Source organism: Schistocerca nitens, chromosome 1, assembly GCF_023898315.1.
Source record: "Schistocerca nitens isolate TAMUIC-IGC-003100 chromosome 1, iqSchNite1.1, whole genome shotgun sequence".
Classification (NCBI taxonomy): Eukaryota; Metazoa; Arthropoda; class Insecta; order Orthoptera; family Acrididae; genus Schistocerca; species Schistocerca nitens.
In genome coordinates, this window is record NC_064614.1 from 84,982,011 (window position 1) to 84,989,261 (window position 7,251).

The window sequence follows — 7,251 nt, forward strand, 5'->3', positions numbered from 1 at the left end:
CGAGTAACTACTACAATCTATATCCTTCCGAATCTGCTTAGTGTATTCATCTCTGGGTCTAACTCTGCGATTTTTACCCTCCACGCTGCCCTTCAATACTACATTGGTGATCCCTTGATGCCTCAGAACATGTCCTACCAACCGATCCCTTCTTCTATTCGATTTGTGTCACAAAATGCTCTTCTCCCCAATTCCATTCAGTACTTCCTCATTATTTACATGATCTACCCATCTAATGTCCAGCATTCTTCTGTAGCACCATCTTTCGAAAGCTTCATTTCGATATTTTCTATTCCCTTCTTTTCTAAACTATTTATTGTCCATGTTTCATTTCCTTAAATGGCTACACTCCATACAAATACTTTCCAGACTTCCTGACACTTGAATCTATACTCCATGTTAACAAATTTCTCTTCTTCAGAAACGCTTTTCTTGCCATTGCCAGTCTACATTTTATATCTTCTCTACTTCGACCATCATCAGTTATTTTGCTCCCCAAATAGCAAAACTCTTTTACTACTTTAAGTGTCTCATTTCCTAATATAATTCCCTCAAAAAAAAAAAAAGGGCACTCCGTCTTCAGGCCACAAGTGGCCCATCGGGACCATCCGACCGCCGTGTCATCCTCAGCTGAGGATGCGGATAGGACGGGCGTGTGGTCAGCACACCGCTCTCCCGGTCGTTATGATGGTTTTGTTTGACCGGAGCCGCTACTATTCGGTCGAGTAGCTCCTCAATTGGCATCACGAGGCTGAGTGCACCCCGAAAAATGGCAACAGCACATGGCCGCCCAGGCGGTTACCTATAGTCTGTCTGTAAACTCAAGAGTGAGCAGCGCTGTTGGTGGGGGAAGTTGCCTTTCCCAGAAGAACCCTCCCACTGGCCTACAGGGGCACCCAAAATCAGTTGCCCGTTACCTGTGTAGCGGTGTAATTCGGCGTGCAGTGATATACGTCGTTCCTGTTCGTTGATCTTAGTTTCCAGTGTCAGTCAGTTGATTTTGTGTACTCACTGATATACTTCAGTATCCGGATGTGTGGATAATCGCCCTGCATTGCAAGAAAATGTGCAGAATACGAAGAAGAGGTATTTGCGGAGTAACGAGCGTTCGATCGTCTCTAACGTTATTACAGCGTGTGCTAAGGAGGCGACACGAAAAGAACTGTTGGCTAATATTACCAGTCCCAATCAAAGGACTGCAGTTTATGCAAAAGTCAGCCTCGCCACAGTAGGACGCATAAGGAAGGAACGCGAAAACAAGGCGCACGGTTTACTGGAATCGCCGCGAAGGAAAACTAATTTAGGGAGGAAACTCATCGTTATAGACGGTTTCACAAAATCGGTCATTCGACAAACGACGGAGGACTTTTACATAAACCAAAGAATAGTGCCCACATAACGGAAATTACTTACTGCCGTGAAACAAAAAATACATTTTCCTTGGCACACAAGACATTGCGTGAAATGGGATTTACCTGGAAATACTTTTCAGACATGTTTACGAAGACAGTGACCAAAAAAAAAAAAAAAAAAAAAAAAAAAAGCAGTGCGAATCGAACTAATACAACACACGAAATTATAAACTTCTGGTTACTTCTTAAACACTTTTCGTGTTGCAAGAATTGTTAAGTTTCAATGCAGCCCTTCAAAGAAAACTTTTACCTTTTAGTAGAAAAACAGTAAGAACAAGCCTTAAATTCTACGGATTGATTGCACTTTATCTGGTTCGTCTTACGAATAGAGGAACATACATTCACATGAATAGGCATTCGGTTCTATGTTTGTAGTAGAATCCTGACTCCCGTTAATATTATTATATGTTAATCTTATTTACTCTATAATGTTTCGTTTCGAAGAAGCTAGCGTCTTTTTTTTCCTTATATTCTTAACGCATTTCTCTATATTAACGGCGTCGCCTCAGCTTTAAAGCTCGCGCTGCGGCAGGGACTGCACTTCGTTGTGAAACAGCCTGTAGAAGCGCCCTTTGACGTAGCAGGGTAGTCAGAGTGGGGAATCGCTCGCTCGCTCTTCAGTTTACCGACAGACTATATCCGAGTGCCAGCCACGCCCAACAGCGCTTAACTTTGGTGATATAACGGGAATCGATGTTTCCACTGCAGCAAGGCCGTTGCCTAATTCCCTCAGCATCACCTGATTTAATGCGTCTACATTCCATTAACCTCTTTTTTGCTTTTGTTGATGTTCATCTTATATCCTCCTTTCAAGACACTGTCCAATCCGTTAAGCTGCTCCTCCAGGTCCTTTGCTGTCTCTGACAGAATTACAACGTCATCGGGAAACATCAAAGTTTTCATTTCTTCTCAGTGGATTTAAATTCCTACTCCAAATTTTTCTTTTGTTTCCTTTACTACTTGCTCAATATACATTTTGAAAAACATCAGGGGTAGGCTACAACCCTGTCTCACTCCCTTCCCAACCACTGCTTCCCTTTCGTGCCCCTCGGCTCTTCTAACTGCCATCTGGTTTCTGTACAAATTGTAAATAGCCTTTCGCTGCCTGTATTTCACCCCTGACACTTTCAGAATTTAAAAGAGACTTTTCTAGTCGACACTGTCAAAAGCTTTCTCTAAGTCTACAAATGCTAGAAATGTAGGTATGCCTTTCCTTCATCTGTCTTCTAAAATAATTTGTAGGGTCAGTATTGCGTCATGTGCTCCAACATTTCTACGGAATCCAAACTGATCTTCCCCGAGGTCGGCCTCTACCAGTTTTTCCATTCGTCTGTAAAGAATTGGTGTTAGTATTTTGCAGCCGTGGCTTATTAAACTGATAGTTCGGTAAGTTTCACACCTGTCAACACCTGATTTCTTTGGGATTGGATTTATTATATTATTCTTCAAGTTTGATGGTATTTCGCCTGCTAATATTACAAGCAATAAATGTTTATGTGCTGTATAATACATTAAAGCTATTTGGAAGGTATTTTCAATTTCTTCAATTATAGAGTTTTATGATGATAAAATTCTGTATACTTTAAAACTAGTTGCATAACATATGGACAGTTAAGCCATACTTCGTCGATCTTGCACCATCTTGTACTTTAAAACTAAGAAGGTCTTCTACCGTAGAACACACGATACTAGCAAATGAACTGAGTTTCTTTAACACAGGGCCGGCCAAGATGTGCCAAATTTCCCACGGGCTGGGGTGCGGGCTGCGTGTGGTCCATGGCTGGGCGTGTCTCGGATTTGCTCGTTCTTTTCCGGAAGTACACTTTATTTAGCATCGCGCTGTGTCATTTTTTGGTCGGTGCAACTCTCTCCACTTCGCAAGAATCATGTTATCAGCTCTGTTTACCCTTCGCTATTTGTTCGTGGTATGAAAGACGTTCACGTTTCAGTTGTTTTTTTTTTTCACAAAAAGTAGCAATCTAGCCTTCAAAACTGAATGAGGGTGACACAGACGAGAACGATAAGAATTCACAATATGTATTACGCCGTCGCATAAGCGACGTGTATTTGAGATTTGCTATAAAACGATATTACAGAACCGTTCAGAAAGACTGTAAAGATTTAGTTGACAGTAAAAGAGGAAATAATTACGATTGACAGACGGAATTCATTTTTCTGTACATCAAGAAGCACTTTGTGCTACACTTGCAAGCTTGCAACACGTGAAGGAATTGATGGTACGAATAGTAAAATTTCTGCAGTCACAAACATTATTTCACTGTCAATTGCAACAGTTTTCGATGGAACTGAACGAAAAGTATGGAGACTTCATATATTACTGCAAAGTACGTTGGTTAAGTAAAGGGGCATGCCCGGAACGATTTTTCGATTTCACACTCGCTATTGTTGAATTTGTGAAGGAAAAAGGAGTGCATAAACGAAAATTAGATCATTCGGAATGGATTCCAGACCCGGCATTTTAAGTGGTCTTGACTGAACACTGCCCACAGTGCAAGGTGAGGAACAACTTCTCTCTGATTTGATGTGGATGCATTTAAAACGAAAATCGCCCTACAGAAGGGAGACCTTTTGACAAACATAGGCCAGTTTCCTAAGATCACTGTTGTAGAAGAAAATGCGAGGTTTAATTGTGGTTTCGAAAGAATTATAAGGATAGTTTCACAAACTTTTGTGGACACTGCGATTCTTACATCTGTTTTCGTGCTGTTTCCGAGTCTGTTTACCGTTTCAATTGAAAGCAGCCCTGTGCATGTGTAGCACGGTAATTCCCGTTTTAGTGATAAATCTTTTTACTTTAAAACTGTCCAAATCTTCTACATTCCTTTCCTCAAGTAGAAAAAGTGCTACAATATGATAGACATATTTGTAAGAAAGACCTTTTTTCAATTATGAAACTAAATAAGTCACGATTACGTAGCAACTCGAGTGCGAAAATCTGTGAAATTGTGTACGTCTGCTCTTATGCCAACAGTTTGTACCAGATATAAATTATATTATGTCTTCAGCGCGCAAAAAAATTAAATACTGAATTTGTCTTGCTAGTGATCTATGTTGTTGAAAAACAAGTCATATGCAGTGTGACTGCACACCCACTTAGATGAAGCGCGTTTGCAGTTTTCCCCTCTCCCCTCCTCCTTATGCCCATCGTGGTGTGGTAGTGGGGGAAATGTGCTCAGCGGTATTGAACTTGTGCCAGTCGTGATGTTAGAAAGAACTCCGTTTACATCTGGTAGAATTATTGTTTATTAAAAACAGCCGGTTTCACGGCTTAAAGGCGCATCATCAGGTGCAACAATGTTAAAAGGTCATAGTCATAGCCATCGCTCCTACTCAAAATTTACTATTCAGAGGATATTGTCAATACTGTGTCGAGTGAAAGGTAAAGAAGACGTGTTTTACCTTTCGCTCGAAGTAGTGTTGCCGATATTCTCTGATTAGCAAATTTTGACTAGGAGCGATGGGTTTAACTATGACCGTTTAACATTGTTGTACCTGATGATGCGGCTTTAAGACGCGAAACCAGTTGTGTTTCAATTAACATCAATTTTACCAGCTCTATGCGGAACTCTTCCTAACACCATTCCTTTCAACAGTTGCGGTTGCTCGGAATATAAAATAGTTTGTGGCTTGTTCCAGGGTATGGCCCACTAGCCGCCCTTGCTTTAATTTTTTAACAATTTTACCTGTGCTGAAAATGGAATGTTGTATTACTTGCCGACAGCTTCTACTTCAGGATGTTTGTAACTTGTAACTGGTTTTTGATATACTTGTTTTTAATTTGATTTCACTTACTGATTATTGGTGTGTAATATATTAGACGTAGTCTAGTTCTGCTGCACTTCATGTTTACACATACACTGAAAAATTGGACTGACATTCCATACGACTATGTAACATGTGTGTATTACCCATGTTTGAACTGATTGTAGCTTAAGTGCGCACTATTAAAAGCTAATCTAAACTCTGTCGGAACAGGCCTTGGAAGACCTGACGGTACTGACGCACCGCCGTGTCATCCTCATCCGACAGGCGTCACTGGATGCTGATACGGAGGGGCATGTGGTCAGCACACCGCTCTCAAAAATGGTTCAAATGGCTCAGAGCACTATGCGACTTAACTTCTGAGGTCATCAGTCGCCTATAACTAATTAAACCTAACTAACCTAAGGACATCACACACATTCATGCCCGAGGCAGGATTCGAACCTGCGACCGTAGCGCCTAGAACCGCACGGCCATTCAGGCCGGCACACCGCTCTCCGGCCGTTGTCAGTTTTCGTGACCAGAGCCGCTATTTCTCAATCAGATAATTCCTCAACTTTCCTCCCGAAGTGCACCCATCTTGCCACCAACAGCGCTCGGCAGACCGGACGATCACCCTACCAAGTGTTAGCCAAACCCAACAACGCTTAACTTCCGTAATCCGACGGGAACCGGGTGTTATCACTGCGGAAAGGCCGTTGGCAAGCAGGCATTATTAGTGGTGCTCTAATAAGCCTGGCTTGAAAATGAAGTTGGTAGTTCGAAGCTAGTAGCCACCTGAATAAAAAGCAACTGTGATGGAATTACAATAAAGAATTCATTAGACAATTGTTAGACAGACTCTTGCGTTTCGGTCATCAGTCTGAGACCTTAACAGGTTGGATTCATAGAAAAAAGAGACAAGATGGAACGAAGAGTGGCAAATCACGCGATCGTTTGGATAGTGCGAGAGCGTTACGAAAATAGTCAACAGACGCCAATGGCAGACCCTACAGAAGAGGCGTTGTTTACTGATGACATTTCGAAACAGTAAACTCCGGGAAGAGTCGGGCAACATATTACTTTCTCCAATGCACATCCTCACAAAAAGCAAGTTACAGCTCATATGGAGCTTTGTAGCCAGTCAGTCTTCCCACGCACCATTCACGAATGGAACAGGGAAGGGAGAAAAATTTATTAGTACGAAAAGTACCCTCCGCCACATACCGCATAGTGAAGTTATGAAATATATATGTAGATGCAGAGGCCGCTTTAAAATTTCTCGAGCTGATGTGTACAATGATGGCCACCTCAGCAGCTGCCTACAACTTGAAACTTTCTGACATTAAACTGTGTGTCACGCTGGAACTCGAAACCTTCGCCTTTCGTGGGCAAGTGCTTTACCGATGTTAGTATCTAAACACGACTCTCGACCTGCTCTCCCAGCTTCACGTCCGCCAATACCTCACTTCCCTGCCTTCCATACTTCACAGAAATTTTCCTGCATACCTCACGGGACTAGCACTCCTTTCTTCCAGGAGTGATAGTCTTCCAAGGTATGCAGATGTTCGCCTCGGTAGCTGCGCGATCAGCGCGGCTGATTTGCTAACCGAAGGAGCCCTGGTTCGGTTTCCGGCCGGATCGAAGATTTTCTTCGCTCGTGGATTGGATCTGTGTTATCCTCAAGTGCGTATCGTCATGATTAAAGTTCCATTGTTGTGACGGCTGTATGGGTGCGTCCCGGAACAATGCTGTACTAAAAACTGCGCCGGCCGAAGTGGCCGCGCGGTTCTGGCGCTGCAGTCTGGAGCCGCGAGACCGCTACGGTCGCAGGTTCGAATCCTGCCTCGGGCATGGATGTGTGTGATGTCCTTAGGTTAGTTAGGTTTAAGTAGTTCTAAGTTCTAGGGGACTAATGACCTCAGCAGTTGAGTCCCATAGTGCTCAGAGCCATTTGAACCAATTTTGAAAAACTGCGCCCACTGATATTTGCGAGCATTGAAATTGTTCCCAGGAAGGGTCGAGGAAGGATGCACTAATCCCCGGCAGGTAGAAGAGCTGAGGGACGCAATCTGGA